The sequence below is a fragment of the Scyliorhinus torazame genome, chromosome 22, assembly GCF_047496885.1.
Source record: "Scyliorhinus torazame isolate Kashiwa2021f chromosome 22, sScyTor2.1, whole genome shotgun sequence".
Lineage (NCBI taxonomy): Eukaryota > Metazoa > Chordata > Chondrichthyes > Carcharhiniformes > Scyliorhinidae > Scyliorhinus > Scyliorhinus torazame.
In genome coordinates, this window is record NC_092728.1 from 28044239 (window position 1) to 28060814 (window position 16576).

The following is a 16576-nucleotide window of genomic DNA, read 5'->3' on the forward strand; positions in this document are numbered from 1 at the left end:
AATCTCCTTTGTTTAAGCACAAAACACTCGTGTTTGATTTTACCTTCTCACCCTCCATCTGTATTTTAAATTCCACCATATTGTGATCGCTCTTTCCGAGAGGCTCCCTAACTATGAATCAATCCTGTCTCATGACACAGGACCATATCTAGGACCGCGTGTTCCCTCGTAGTTTCCATTACATACTGTTCGAGGAAACTATCGTGGATACATTCTATAAACTCCTCTTCAAGGCTGTCTTGAGTGACCTGGCGAAACCAATCGACATATAGATTAAAATCCCCCATGATAACTGCTATACCATTTCTACATGCATCCGTTATTTCTTTATTTATGGCCTGCCCCACCATAATGTTACTATTTGGTGGCCTATAGACTACTCCTATCAGTGACTTTTTCGCCTTACTAATCCTAATTTCCAACCAAATGGATTCAACCTTATCCTCCATAGCAACGATGTCATCCCTTACTATTGCCCGAATGGCATCCTTAAATAACAGAGCTACACCACCTCCCTTACCATCCACATTGTCCTTCCGAATTGTTTGATACCCTCGGATATTTAACTCTCAGTCGTGACCACCCTTTAACCATGTTTCAGTAATGACCACTAAATCATAGTCATTCACGATGATTTGCACCATCAACTCGTTTACCTTATTCCGAATACTGCGAGAATTCAGGTAAAGTACACTTATGTTGGCTTTTTTGTAACCTCTGTTTTGAATCTTATCACCTCGACCAGTAACCTCTCCTAAGATATATTTCCTCTTAACTTTTCTCCTAATTTTTCTTGTTGTTGAACCCATATCTTCATGTAACAACCTGCCGCGTCGCTTACCATTAATGTTTTTACTTCCCGTTGTATTACTTTCAGTATTACTGGGCCTATGAACTGAGCTCCCCCCAGTCACTGTACCTTGTACTGTCGCCCTTTTTGATTTTTGACTATAGCCTTACACTTTCCCCCTTGCTGCCTTTTGTTTCTATCCCTGTTTTACTACCTTCCAACTTCCTGCATCGGTTCCCACCCCCCGGGGTCGGGCAGAGGCCGTTGGCAACGGCGCCGCTCCCGGTGGTCCCGGGGAAATACTCAGGGTGTCTGGTCGTAGTAACGGCGTTGCAAATCTGGAGGCAGTTGCGCCAGTACTTAAGGCTGGGGGTGGGCGTAAGATAAATGGCGGTTCAGGGGCAATCACAGATTTTAGCCAGTGAAGAGGGTTGGGAGTTTTCTGACAGGGGAGAAGTCAGTCAGGGCACTAATGGATTTGTTTCTAGGGGGTTATTTTGCGGGATTTAAGGAGTTTGCGCGAAATATGGGTTACAGAGGGGGAAATGGTTCGGTGTATTCAGATCCGATATTTCACTAAGAAGGAGATACAGAGCTTTCTGGTGGTACTGGCCTCCACATTGTTGGGCGAGGTGCTGATGACAGTGGGTATGTAGAAGGGATGGTGTCGGCGATTTATGGGGCGATTCTGGGAGACGGGAAGGCACCGTTTGTGGGGATTAAGACAACGTGGGAGGATGAGTTGGTGGAGGCTATGGAGGAGGAGTTGTGTTATCAGTTGGGCCGGACGGTGAATGCGTCAACTTCCTGCGCGAGATTGGGGCTGATACAGCTGAAGATGGCGTATAGGGCGCACCTCACAAAGGCGAGGAATAGCCGACTCTCAGGGGGTAGTGAATGTTAGAGAACGTTGCGGCGAGGGGGGGGGGGGGGGGGGCACAAACGAAATTCATATGTTTTAGGCCTGTCCAACGCTGGATGGGTATTTGAGGGAGGTTTTCAGGGTAATTTCGAAGGTGGTAAATATGAGCTTGAGCCGGGTCCTCAGGAGGCCATATCAGTATGGCCGGGGTTGGGAGCGGGTGCCGAGACAGATGTTTTTGCCTTCGCTTCGCTGATTGCAAGAAGGTGGATCCTGTTGCGGAAGAGGTCAATTACTCCACTCTATACCCTGGCGTGGCGGGCGGATCTGTTGGTGTTTTTAACACTCTGCACTGTGAAGCTTGAGTTGAGGGGAAGGATGAAAGGGTACTGCAATTGATAGGCTTTCAAGAATTGAATGACATCGAACATTAGCGGCGGGTTTGGATTGTGCATGACTATGTAGGGGTGGATGGTGCATTTCTGATTCCTTTTCTTTGATGTTTGTATTTGAAATGTTGAGGGGTGTTTGGTGGTTGGTGGGCGGAAGGAATTGTTGGCCAGGGTATTGGCATTGTATTTGTTACCGTTGATTGTTTGTTGGTGCGTGTAAATTTGGATGAATATGTAAAAAAGGAGAACAAAAATATTTTTTGATAAATGTACATAATTACCCTTTTGTTATGTTATACCAAGCCACAAATTGCGCACATACATGCTCCTCTATTTACAGCATGTTCTTAACATGTCTGCTTCAGGATATCAATAAAGGTCCAGCTTTAACAATTCCACGTTTTTTCATTGTCGGGATCTGAATACATACTGCGGTTAGAATATCACTTTTGCCTGTACCCAATGATTTGGCTTGTTATAGCTTTATCCATGCCGTTCAAGTCAGTTCAGCTCTCCGCTTTTTTTCTCCAAACACCCCTCACCACCCGCCAACTAAGAAGGTTGTATCCTTCTGTTTGCCTTTTGGCTCCCTGACGCAATTATGCATCTTCATAAAAATAAGCAATATACTGGGCGTTGTCCAATCCAGCAGAGGGCTGGAGGGCGGAGCTGCTGATTGGCTGTTACAGGGAAAATTTGCATCAGTGCATTGTGGTCACTGCATCCAGGAAGTGTACCTGAGCAAGACACCCGAGGTGTTCAAGTCAAGGCAAGTATCCAACAGAGAGCAGTAGAGCGGAGGTACTGATTGGTTGATGCGGGGAAAATTTGCATCAGTGGATTGCGGTCACCGTATCTTGAAGGTGGTTTGTGGAGGAGCTGTTGTCAAGTGACAGTTAAACCCGAAACACTTCAGTGTTTCCCTCCCTACCTCCTGCACTAACCAAAAAAAAAGACAATCACTGTTAGGATCCCAGCCGAGTAAAGGTCAAGGGGGAGACTCGAGGGCAGGTAGAAGTAGAAAGAATTTGAACCGTGACCTATTGCTCCCGTGCCCACCCCCTGCCAAGAGCGCGAGGAGAGCGGCGGGGACTCAGTGAAAGACCACGAGGAGAGCGGTGGCGACTCAGTGAAAGAGCCCGAGGAGAGCGGCGGGGGACACAAAATAAAAGAACGCGAGGAGAGTGGTGGGGACACAGTATAAAAGAGCGCGAGGAGAACGGCGGGGCCACAGCTGCCGGAGAAGCGGCCTTCAGAATTTCGGCGTGATCAGTGGCCAGGGGTCTGTCGAGAAGGTAAGTTTTCCTCTTTTAAAACTTAAAAAACTTACCTTGAAGTGTGTCATCACAGCAAAGCAGTGACATGATTGGCTGGTAAGGAAAGTGCTCCAATTAGCAGTAGCAGGGAGAAATTGAACTCTACGTGTGTTGGTAAGTATTGCGATTGGTAAGTAAAATCCTTATTCCTTTCACTTATTCATTATTTGATATTACATTTGGAATCAGTTAAGGTAAAGTGTAAAAATGGCAGGAGATCCCAGACACGTGTTTTGCGCCTCTTGCTCAATGTGGGAGTTCAGGGATGCGGCCCTGACTCCTTCATGTGCGGGAAGTGAGCACAGCTGCTGCTCCTGTTTGACCGCGTGACGTCTCTGGAGCTGCGATGGACTCACTTTGGAGCATCCGCGATGCTGAGGAGGTCGTGGATAGCACGTTCAGTGAGTTGGTCACACCGCAGATTGGGATTGGTGAGGGAGACAGGGAATGGGTGACCAAAAGGCAGAGAAAGACCAGGAATGAAGTGCAGGTGTCCTGTACGGTCATCTCCCACCAAAACATGTATACTGTTTTGGATACTGTTGGGGGAGATGATTCAGCAGGGGAAGGCTGTCGTAGCCAGAAAATAGACTTATCAGTGGTAGGCAGCATGGTTTTGTGCAGTGAAGGCCATGTCTTACAAACCTCACAGAATTATTTGAGGAAGTGACGCAGTTAATTGATGAGGGGAGGGCTGATGTTGTCATATACATGGACTTCAATAAGGCGTTTGATAAAGTTTCCCATGGCAGGTTGATGGAAAAAGTGAAGTCGTATGGGGTTCAGGTTGTAATCGATAGATGGATAAAAACTGGCTGGGCATCAGGAGACAGAGAGTAGTGGTGGAATGGAGCGATTGAAAATGGAGAAAGGTGACTAGTGGTGTTCCACAAGGATCCGTGCTCGGACCACTGTTGTTTGTGATATACAGAAATGATCTGGACGAAGGTATAAGTGGTCTGATGAGCAATTCTGCAGTTGATACTGTGATTGGTGGTGTTGCAGATAGCGAGGAGGACTCAGAGAATACTGCAAAATATAGATAGATTGGAGAGTTGGGCAGAGAAATGGCAGATGGGGTTCAATCAAGGCAAATGCAAGGTGATGTATTTTGGGAGATCTGATTCAAGCGCGGACTATACGTTCAATGGAAGACTCCTGGGGAAAATTGATGTACAGAGACACCTGGGAGTTCAGATCCATTGTACCGTGAAGGTGGCAACGCAGGTCGATAGAGTGGTCATGAAGGCATACAGCATGCTTGCCTTCATCGGGCGGGGTATTGAGTACAAGAGTCTGCAGGTCATTTTACATTTGTATAGGAATTTGGTCAGGCCACATTTGGAATACTGGGTGCAGTTCTGATTGCCACATTACCAGAAGGATGTGGATGCTTTAGAGAGGTGCAGAGGAGGTTCACCAGGATGTTGCCTGGTATGGACGGTGCTAGCAATGAAAAAAGGTTGAGTAGATTAGGGTTGTTTTCGTTAGAAAGACGGAGGTTGAGGGGGGGACCTGATTGAGGTCTACAAAATTATGAGAGGTGTGGACAGGGTGGATAGAAACAAGCTTTTTTCCAAGAGTGGATGTGTCAATTACAAGGAGTCACGATTTCAAGGTGAGAGGGGGAAAGTTTAAGGGAGATGTGCGTAGAAAGTTTTTTACGCAGAGGGTGGTGGGTGCCTGGAATGCTTTGCCAGCGGAGGTGGTAGAGGCGGGCACGATAGCATCATTTAAGATGCATCTCGACAGATATATGAACGGGCGTGGAACAGAGGGATGTGGATCCTTGGAAAATAGAAGACAGCTTTAGATAAAGGATCTGAATCGGCGCAGGCTGGAAGGTCCGAAGGGCCTGTCCCTGTGCTGTAAGTTTCTTTGTTCTTTGTTCTTGTGAATCTGAAGCAACGACACTGGGCTCTTGAAAACTCACCTCGTCTGCCAGCATTTTGTCCGATAGGAACAGAGTTAACTGTTCGAGTCCTTAGATACTTCGTCAGAACTAAAGTGAGGGAGAATTGTTGGAACTGTCAACATTGCATCAACCAGTACAGACTTTAAGAACAAAAAACAGAATCCGGTGTGGGGAGGTTATGCATTGCATGAAACCACTCATGGACAATTGTAAAATATGCTTTAAGGTGGAGGAGAAGGGCCACAATCTAAAGTAGCTGGATTCAACGCAGAATCCTGAAGGCTGCAGTGTACCTAAGCTGAAGTTAATATGCTGCTCCGGCATGTCACACCGACTTCACTGGTGCATTGCAGTAATCAAGGACGGAAATGTCGGCATGAGAGTACGTTTTTGAGTTTAAATGGTACGCAACATGAAGATTGGTGTCATCGAACACGGTCCCACATTTTGCACACGGAAAGCGTTGCGCAGGTCAAAGTCACACAGCCTGAGTGAGTAAGACACATCCAGAGTGGGAATTTGAATCTTGGTAATTTGGTGCAGTGAGGTAAGCAGGAAAGAAAAGTGGTAAATCTAATTCTGCTGTTTTTCAGTTAAATGTGCAGTGTAGATTATTGTCTGATTGGCTGAAGCTGCCCCCAAGCTAATTGCAGTTATCTGGCAGTCTCCTGAGGCCTGTTTAGGGTCAAAAAGGTACACGTTGTATTCTTCTCTTTAAAGTTTAAGTAGTGTGAGTCATCCTGAAGTCTGTACAAAAGACAGACAGAAAGCGCACTCAATAAGCGTTGCGCAGGTCAAAGAGACACAGCCTGAGTGAGGAAGACACATCCAGAGTGGGAATTTCAAACTTGGTAATTTGGTGCAGTGAGGTAATTCGGTGCAGAGTGGGAGAAGGTGCTTCGTCCCTACTGTTTTGTTCTCTCTCTTTCTTCTGGCCTGTAACTTTTAATCAGCAGGGAGAGAACCTGAGAGCACCTGAGATCCTAAGAAGGTAAGTAAGTGCTATTTACTAATTTTAACTTTTATGACCTTTTCAAATTGTGTGTGTGTGTGTTTGCGTGTGTGTGTGTGTGTGCGTGTGTGTGTGTGTGTGTGTGTGTGAGTGTGTGTGTATGTGTGTGTGTGGGGGGGGGGGCGAATGAAGTGACATCACAGAAAAGCTGTGACCTAATTGGCTGGTTGGGAATCTGGACTAAATTTCAAAAATTAAGCACAAGTAAACTAATTAAACATAATTACTTAATTATAATTTAGAGGGGTATCTAAGCCAGAGATCGGAGAGTGCTGTATTTAGCTTCCACATTTATAGTAGAAATCTAGTGCTCGGAACCATATAGTTCACAGCAACTTTTTAAAAATCTTTAAACTTTAATTTACTACTTAATTGACGCAAAGTCAGTTAGAGGGGTGCCGTGCTCTGACTGTGAGATGTGACAGGGCCGGGAGGTTTCCAGCGTCCCGGATGGCTTCATCTGCTGAAAGTACACCAACTGGAGCTCCTCACAGACTGCATGGTTCGGTTGGAGCGGCAGTTGGTTGCACTTAGGAGCATGCAGGTGGCGGAAAGCGTCATCTATAGCAGTTATACAAATGTGGTCACACGCAGGGTGCAGGCAGAGAAATGGGTGACCACCAGAAAGGGCAGGCAGTCAGTGCAGGAAACCCCTGTGGTTGTCCCCTTCTCGAACAGGTATACCCCTTTGGATACTGTCGGGGGGGATAGCCTATCAGGGGAAAAAAGCAGCAGCCAGAGCAGTGGCACCACGGCTGGCTAAGATGTTCAGAAGGGAGGGTCAAAGCGCAGAAGAGCAATAGTCATAGGGGACTCTATAGTCAGGGGCACAGACATGCGCTTCTGTGGGCGTGAAAGAGACTCCAGGATGGTACGTTGCCTCCCTGGTGCCAGGGTCCAGGATGTCTCAGAACGGGTAGAGGACATCCTGAAGGGGGAGGGCAAACAGGCAGAGGTCGTTGTACATATTGCTGCAACGACATAGGCAGGAAGGGGCATGCGGTTCTGCAGGAGTTCAGGAAGCTATGCAGAAAGTTAAAAGACAGGATCTCGAGGGTTGTAATCTCAGGATTACTCCCTATGCCACATGCCAGTGAGGCTAGAAATAGGAAGATAGAGCAGATAAACATGTGGTTACTCAGCTGGTGTAGGAGGGACGGTTTCCGTTACCTGGACCACTCTGCGCTCTTCCGGGGCAGGTGTGATCTATATAAGGACAGGTTGCATCTAAACTGGAGAGGCATGAATATCCTGGCCGCGAGGTTTGATAGTGACACACCGGATGGTTTAAACTAGAATGGCAGGGGGTGGGCACGGGAGCAATAGGTCAGAAGGTGAGAGCATTGAGGGAGAACTAGGGAATAGGGACAGTATGGCTCTGAGGCAGCGCAGACAGTTTGAAGTTGCTGAACACAGCGGGTCTGGAGGCCTGAAGTGCATATGTTTTAATGCAATAAGTATAACGGGTAAGGCAGATGAATTTAGATCTTGGATTAGTACTTGGAACTATGTTGTTGTTGCCATTACAGAGGCCTGGTTGTGGGGACGGCAGGATTGGCAGCTAAACGTTCCAGGATTTAGATGTTTCAGGCGGGATAGAGGGGGATGTAAAAGGAGTGGCGGAGTTGCGCTACTGGTTAGGGAGGATATCACAGCTGTACTAAGGGAGGACACCTCAGAGGGCAGTGAGGCTAAAAGGGTAGAGGTCAGGAATAGTAAGGGTGCAGTCACAATGTTGGGGGTTTTCTACAGGCCTCCGAACAGCAAGCGGGAGATAGAAGAGCAGATAGCTAGACAGATTTTTGGAAAGAATAAAAACAACAGGGTTGTGGTGATGGGAGACTCCAACTTCCCCAATATTGACTGGGACTCACTTAGTGCCAGGGGCTTAGACGGGGCAGAGTTTGCAAGGAGCATCCAGGAGGTCTTCGTAAAACAATATGTAGACAGTCCAACTAGGGAAGGGCTGTACTGGACCTGGTATTGGGGAATGAGCCCGGCCAGGTGGTAGACGTTTCAGTAGGGGAGCATTTCGGGAACAGTGACCACAATTCAGTACGTTTTAAAGTGCTGGTGGACAAGGATAAGAGTGGTCCTAGGGTGAATGTGCTATATTGGATGAAGGCTAACTCTAACAATATTAGGCGGGAACTGAAGTACCGAGATTGGGGGCGGATGTTTGAGGGTAAATCAACATGTGACATGTGGGAGGCTTTCAAGTGTCAGTTGAAAGAAATTCAGGACTATCATGTTCCTGTGAGGAAGAAGGATAAATACTGCAATTTTCGGGAACCTTGGATAACGAGAGATATTGTAGGCCTCGTCAAAAAGAACAAGGAGGCATTTGTTTGTGCTGTAAGGCTGTGTGGAATATAAGGAAAGTAGGAAGGAACTTAAGCAAGGAGTCAGGAGGGCTAGAAGGTGTCACGAAGAGCCATTGGCAAACAGGGTTAACGAATATTCCCAGGCTTTTTACACGTACATAAATAGCAAGAGTGTAGCCAGGGAAAGGGTTTGCCCACTGAAGGATAGGCAAGAGAATCTATGTGTGGAGCCAGAGTAAATGGGCGAGGTACTAGATGAATACTTTGCATCAGTATTCACCAAAGAGAAGGACTTGGTAGATGTTGAGTCTGGAGAAGGATGTGTAGACAGCCTGGATCACATTGAGTTCCAAAAAGACGAGGTGTTGGGCCTCTTGAAAAATATTAAGGCAGATAAGACCCCAGGGCCTGATGGGATCTACCCCAGAACACTGAATGAGGCTAGATAGGAAATTGCTGAGGCCTTTTCAGAACTCTTTTGATCCTCACTGTCTTCAGGGGATGTCCCGGAGGACTGGAGAACAGCCAATGTTGTTCCTCTGTTTAAGAAGGGTTGCAAGGATAATCCAGGGAACTACAGGCCGGTGAGCCTGACGTCAGTGGCAGGGAAATTACTGGAGAGTATTCTTCGAGACAGGATGTACTCCCATTTGGAAGCAAATGGACGTATTAGTGAGGGCCAGCATGGTTTTGTGAAGGGGAGATCGTGTCTCACTAACTTGATAGAGTTTTTCGAGGAGGTTACAAAGATGATTGATGCAGGTAGGGCAGTGGATGTTGTCTACATGGACTTCAGTAAGGCCTTTGACAAGGTCCCTCATGGTAGACTAGTACAAAAGGTGAAGTCACACAGGGTCAGGGGTGAGCTGGCAATGTGGATACAGAACTGGCTGGGTCATAGAAGGCAGAGAGTAGCAATGGGAGGATGCTTTTTTAATTGGAGGGCTGTGACTAGTGGTGTTCCGCAGGGATCAGTGCTGGGAACTTTGCTGTTTGTAGTATATATAAATGATTTGGAGGAAAACGTAAGTGGTCTGATTAGTAAGTTTGCAGACGACACAAAGGTTAGTGGAATTGCGGATAGCGATGAGGACTGTCAGAGGATACAGCAGGATTTAGATTGTTTAGAGTCTTGGGCGGAGAGATGGCAGATGGAGATTAATCCGGACAAATGTGAGGTAATGCATTTTGGAAAGTCTAATGCAGGTAGGGTATATACTGTGAATGATAGAACCCTCAAGAGTATTGAAAGTCAGAGCGATCGAGGTGTACAGGTCCACAGGTCACTGAAAGGGGCAACACGGGTGGAGAAGGTAGTCAAGAAGGCATGCGGCATGCTTGCCTTCATTGGCCGGGGCATTGAGTACAAGGATTGGCAAGTCATGTTGCAGCTGTATGGAAGCTTAGTTAGGCCACTCTTGGAGTATAGTGTTCAATTCTGCTCGCCACACTTCCAGAAGGATGTGGAGGCTTTGGAGAGGGTGCAGAAGAGATTTACCAGAATGTTGCCTGGTATGGAGGGCATTAGCTATGAGGAACGGTTGAATAAACTCGGTTTGTTCTCACTGGAACGAAGGAGGTTGAGGGGGACCTGATAGAGGTCTACAAAATTATGAGGGGCATAGACAGAGCGGATAGTCAGGGGTTCTCTCCCCCCCCCCCCAGGTTAGAGGGGTCAATTACTAGGGGACATAGGTTTAAGGTGCGAGGGGCAAGGTTTAGAGTAGATGTACGAGGCAAGCTTTTTACACAGAGGGCAGTGGGTGCCCGGAACTCGCTACCGGAGGAGGTGGTGGAAGCACGGACGATAGTGACATTTAAGGGACATCTTGACAAATACACGAATAGGATGGGAATAGAGGGAGACGGACCCAGGAAGTGTAGAATATTGTAGTTTAGTCGGGCAGCATGGTCGGCACAGGCTTGGGGGGACGAAGGGCCTGTTTTTGTGATGTACTTTTCTTTGTTCTTTGTTCTGATGATCAGTCCATGAACTCGCTATGTTAACTGTACTTCTCCCAAATCGATGCTGGTTGAAGTGGTGATTTTTCCTACCGTCCGCAGTTTCTGAACGTTAATGATACATTTTTCCTGTTCTGAGCCAGCTGTTGGCCTTTGTTGGCTTTTATACTCTGGAAATTACACTGCGAGTGGCATGGGGATTCCGTGTAACTGCCAAGCGGTGGCTTTTGCCCTATTTTCCGGTTGCAGCTTGTTGATTTTTAAATTCAAAAGATATTGGAACGGAATTTGAACATTTGGCTATTCGAGTCTGCTGCGCCATTTGATAATGTGTGATCTCATCGTGACCTTAACTCCACCGTCCTGTTCGTTCCCTTAACCCTTTAACCGATTATCAATTAAAAGCCTGTTTAACTTCTCCTGCAATTTACTCACTGCCCCCAAATCCACCGCACTCTGGGTTAGGGCTTTGCACAGATTCACAACACTTTGCGACAAGTAGTTTCTCCTGACCTCCATTTTAAATTTGATATCTCTTATCCTCCAGCTATGCTCTCTCGTTCAAGAATTCCCCACATGAGGAAGCATCCGCTTCTATTCGGCCGATGATCATTGCCGTCTGGTCCCCTGGTCTGTTTCCCAGTTTTCAGATCCCACTGCCGTAACTTCTGGGCCTCTCGGTGAGTCTATTGTCTCTTCAGCAACTTCAGGACCTCCAAAGGTTCTTGGAGCATCACGCTTTCCAGATGTCACTCAAAAACAGGTGACTTGACATCATTATTACATCGAAACTATATATGTTTCAGATTTTAATTCTGCACTGAAAAATTCCTTCTCAGCAATGCACCCTTCAACACACCAGAGTCATCTGTAACTGCTGCCATTACTTTCCCGACGCACTGAAGTTCTTGCTCTTCCCAAAACTATTCCCGGGTGTACGATGGCGTTCCCAATTAACTATATTATTTTTCAGAAAGTGACTTTAGCACCCCTCAACATCTTGAAGTTTTGCTGACAAAGTAGCTGTGAATCTCTTGGTATATTTCTACTTCGCGTAACATATTGCCTCTCCCGCTGAAACACACCATAACCGCTCAACATATTATCCGACATTTAAACGACACCGTGCATTATTTCAAAAACTGTTGTCATCATTCTTCTGCCATTAGAAATGTTTCTACCTACTGTCCAGTTGTCCGCCCTCGGAAAAGTCAACAACAGAATCAATTTTCCGTCTTCTGCAGCACTTTTCTCTTCATATACCGATTTAAGACCCAGGGACGCCTTATAGAACATAGAACATAGAACAATACAGCGCAGTACAGGCCCTTCGGCCCACGATGTTGCACCGAAACAAAAGCCATCTAACCTACACTATGCCATTATCATCCATATGTTTATCCAATAAACTTTTAAATGCCCTCAATGTTGGCGAGTTCACTACTGTAGCAGGTAGGGCATTCCACCGCCTCACTACTCTTTGCGTAAAGAACCTACCTCTGACCTCTATTACCCCTCAGTTTAAAGTTATGTCCCCTCGTGCCAGCCATATCCATCCGCGGGAGAAGGCTCTCACTGTCCACCCTATCCAACCCCCTGATCATTTTGTATGCCTCTATTAAGTCTCCTCTTAACCTTCTTCTCTCCAACGAAAACAACCTCAAGTCCGTCAGCCTTTCCTCATAAGATTTTCCCTCCATAACCAGGCAACATCCTGGTAAATCTCCTCTGCACCCGCTCCAAACCTTCTGAACGGTTTGATATTTGTAAGCAACCAGGACGCGTGACCTTTCAGAAGGTTACCACTGTTCCATCCACTTTCTGATAACAATTAAGTTTTAAAGGTATGCGCTAATTTGTCATAATTCCCGACATTGGTATTCTCTTCCCATTTTCCGCGAATGTCAGAACTGCTGACAACCATACTGTGCCCCTTAGGCTCTGTCCTTATTGAGGCTGGTGTTAAACATATTTAAAAAAAAACGGCACAATCAGAAGCTTTGAGCAATGCACTTCATTAAATTTAATTTCTGGCTAAAGCTCAATCAGCAGGCAGCAGTTACGCAGGGACAAGTTCACGGGACCGAACCAATCAAATGGAGCACGTCCCCCAGGAATGTATACATAATTCAACCAGGATGTGGAGAGCTCGCCTGAACGTAATCCAATAGCGGAACTTTCACTAGCCACGTAGGCAACATCTGGCGCCACCGAAACAATCTGGCCCGTAGTCAATCCTCTCGCCTTGATTACAGTTGGTTATACGACACGTTCCTTTACACCAGTTAAAAAGGCCTGAAATTCAGCAGGAAAGGTTGAGTTCGCGAAGGCTCTTCTTATGACACAACGATAAAGAGAGGGAGGGATGGGAACAAAGCGCGTGAGATAGGAGAATCAATGATAAAAACACGAATCTAAGTCTGAAAAAGCGACTACCTATAGATAACACATTTGCATGAAGACTTTCCACCACCCATTTTTAGCCTATGTCCTTGGCATAAATTACAGATAGGTCTTTAACTGCACACTATCAAACCCCGTGTGAAATAAGCCATAATTAAAACACAGATCTGACATATATGTAGAAGCTTCCCCTTCAGTGTATATCTTCAAAGATTTTCACATCGACGGCTGTGGAAGTGAGGATAATCTTTAGTTGTTGTCCACATATACCGAATCCGGAAGTAAACCTATCATCGGTAATTTAAGGAGGTTAGTTACGTTTCGTAATAAACAAGAAACAAATGTTAATATTTGGTACATTAGATAATCAGACAAACATGGATCCCACTCGCAGCAGTTGAGACTCAATGACGATGTGCACGGTGCTTTGATGCCAGTTACCTGTGGCAACAATATCTGCTCTGAACTATCTCTTTGAAAACACATTCCACCCCCTCCCCGCCCGCCCCCGTCAGTTCTCTGCCCTCCACTGGCCGATCATCGATTTTGAGAACGCAACTGCTTAACGTGTACGGTCACCTAATGGAAGCCTCAGCCAGCATTTTAGTTTAAATTCTGTTACGTTTCATATCCTTATCCTTTGGAAACAATTTCATAGCTGAGGGTGTGAACAGACCGTCATCCCAGAGCGTAGTAATTTCAACATGGGACCGTCAACCAATCCTGCTTATACGTCAACGTGTTTGGAATTCCTGTTTGCAGAGAGGGGATGAATAATAGTTGCCTAGCCCATAAAATGCAGAAATAAAACCCCTTGCTGAAGACTCTGATGTCTTGCATTACCCAAAACCGCTTTACAAGCAAATCTGTGAACAGCAAATGACCACCAACAGCGAATGGGACTTGCGAGGGTGGAGAGATTCTCTCTCGATCGGGAGAGATCGCCGTCCTACCTGTTGAAATAATGAGCCAGATAATCACTGCTGAATAAAACTGAGCACAGGATGACAATGTGAGTTCTCATCTTAATTCCCAATATAACTGATTGACCTAAATGGCTGAAATTGATTGGTTTACTTGTTCTCTTATTTATTTCCTCCTCCCCCCCACTCTGTCTGTATCCCGACAGAAGCTCCAATGTTGATCTATTGCAATAAAACTCGGCTAAGTTATTTGATTCTCATCTCTACGCCTCATCTAATGAGCACCTAACTCAGTTCGGGTTATCAGCTCTGCAGGCAACTCCCCTCCTGAATCAGCATTGCTCACTTGTGATAATAGATTCTGACTGTCAGAGAAAAGTGACCGAAATAGCTAGCAATGGTGTCCATTTAGAACATTTGGCACACTAACAGACCAGCGGATCTCAATGATCATAAGGATACAATCAAAGTTTCTGCACCATGACACCCGGACAATTATGGCAACACGAGAGACGCATAGTTAGGTCAATGCTACAGTTCACATCCAAACACATTTGTATCTCGTCTATTTGCATCAACGCACATTCCTTACCCCCCACGAACCGTTGCTCTCGGAAAACTCCCATTTATGGATTCATCTGATTCTGCTTTTCCCCACAAAATGTTACTTTTTAACCACTTAAAACAGTTTCATTCCGGGGGACACAATTTGGTTTTCAAATACAGCTCGTACTCTTTCAACAGGGTCCCACAAGAGATGTCAAAATAAATAACCTAGTCCGTTTCTAACGTTCCTTCCATTTTCCTCGCTAGGTCGAGCAGTCATGGACTCAATCAACAACAGGAAAGACATGACCAAAAGCAGCAGGTGTCTCATCTTCAACACACTTCTTCAGGATTCGAAAGCTCATGCGGAGATGTTGTGATTCCAGACTTGTGGCGCTATCTCGAATTATACTCGCAGAAACCTTCAAATGGCTAGACTTTCTGTAATGTTTAACTCCACGAGGCGTTCGACAAGCTGACAGCCTCATTGAGGTGACATTTCAACATCATTCTAGTTATATGGATGGAGAAGAATCATGTCAGGTATCTCCGATATCAAATCCACTGTTACGAAGAGTAAAATATTAAATGTAGAATATAATTATACATTAAACAGCAGCAGAGTGGCACAGCAGTTAACACTGCTACCTCAGAGCACCAGAGATCCGATTTCAATTAAGGCCTTGGGCGACTGTCTGTGTGGGGTTTGCACATTCTCCCCTTGTCACCGTGGATATCCTTCGGGTGATCCGGTTTTCTCCCACAGTACAAATGTGTGCAGGTTAGGCACGTGAAATTGTTCCATGTCTAGTGAGGTGCACACAGAGATGTGCCGGTTAGGTTATGGGTTGACGTGGATAGGGTTCTGCAGACTCGACGGTCTGGATGGCCTCCATTTACAGTGTAGGGGTTCTCTGATTCGGACAGTAATTGAAGACCACCTATTTCAATTAGTGAATTAATGTGAACTCCAAAAACAAATCCAGAAATATATTATATGTATACAACTTCATGCAACCGATGCCCTTCAAGTGTCCTGCATTGAGTAAACTTTCCACAATTCCTCTGATGCTCCTCGTGATTGAGAGCCTTCCAGTGAAACGACATCCGCCGTTTTAATATTTTAAGCCTAACAGAGGCCATGTCTTTGCATTTTCCTGCGCCTCTGAAGGCAAAGAGGCAGACGGTGCATGGAATTCGGAAATGCAATCATGATGGTTTTTTAAATAATTAAATAATGCTTTTTAAGGTTAAGAGCAGTAGTTATAAATGCTGAAGTATCCTTCTGGCACTACCGGTCATGTGACAGACGAAATCAGCCATGTACTACTTCAAAAGTTGAAGATTATTTTCCTCTACATTTGCCTGTCAACAGCTCAGCGAGGTCCTGGGACATATCTCATTTCAAATTTGCATCCTGTCCTAGTCAGACGGACATAGAATTGAGGCCAGAGCATATGGATACACTTTTTCATAGAATTCACTGCCTGTATATGGGTTCATCAGGCATTTCTGGTTGGACAGTGTCCTTGAAATAATATTAGCCTGAGACTTGGAGCTTTGTTTCAGGAAATGTATTAACCCGATATGGTGGAGAGGCTGCAATGGTTAATGACCATTCATTGGCACTCTGGGTTCCAGCAGAAATATAGCACATCTTTATAACGTAATAAACAGCTTTCCATGCGAAACAATCTCTGGTCTGCCATGTTTATATTAAAGGGTGTGCTCTTTGACCTGTATTTCTTTTAAAAAAAATAAACTTAGAGTACCGAATTCATTTTTCCAATTAAGGGGACAATTTAGCGTGGCCAATCCACCTAACCTTCACATATTTTGGGTTGTGGGGGCGAAACCCACGCAGACACGGGGAGGATGTGGAAACTACACACAGACAGTGACCCAGAACCGGGATCGAACCTGGGACATCGGCGCCGTGAGGCTGCAGGTCTAGCCCACGGCGCCACCGTGCTGCCCATCGACCACTACTGCATAACTGACAACATCCCGCAGTCTTTGGACAGAACAATTCGTCAGCACAATAGGATTAATCTAAAGGTTGTTTTTCAAGTACTTTGAACTTTACCCATCATTCTAAGATATGGCTAAAAACAGTGTTAAAATCTAGTCA

At 45.7% G+C, this 16576-nt stretch overlaps 1 long non-coding RNA gene across 1 annotated transcript; it reads right to left on the reverse strand.

Annotated features, from left to right (window-relative positions):
* Positions 1 to 12572: 12572 nt before the first annotated feature.
* LOC140399486 (uncharacterized) lies at positions 12573 to 14934 on the reverse strand. The gene is made up of 2 exons (XR_011937695.1): positions 14674 to 14934; positions 12573 to 12868 (listed from the first exon to the last, which is right to left on the reverse strand). It is a non-coding gene; the product is annotated as an uncharacterized lncRNA (long non-coding RNA).
* Positions 14935 to 16576: the final 1642 nt, after the last annotated feature.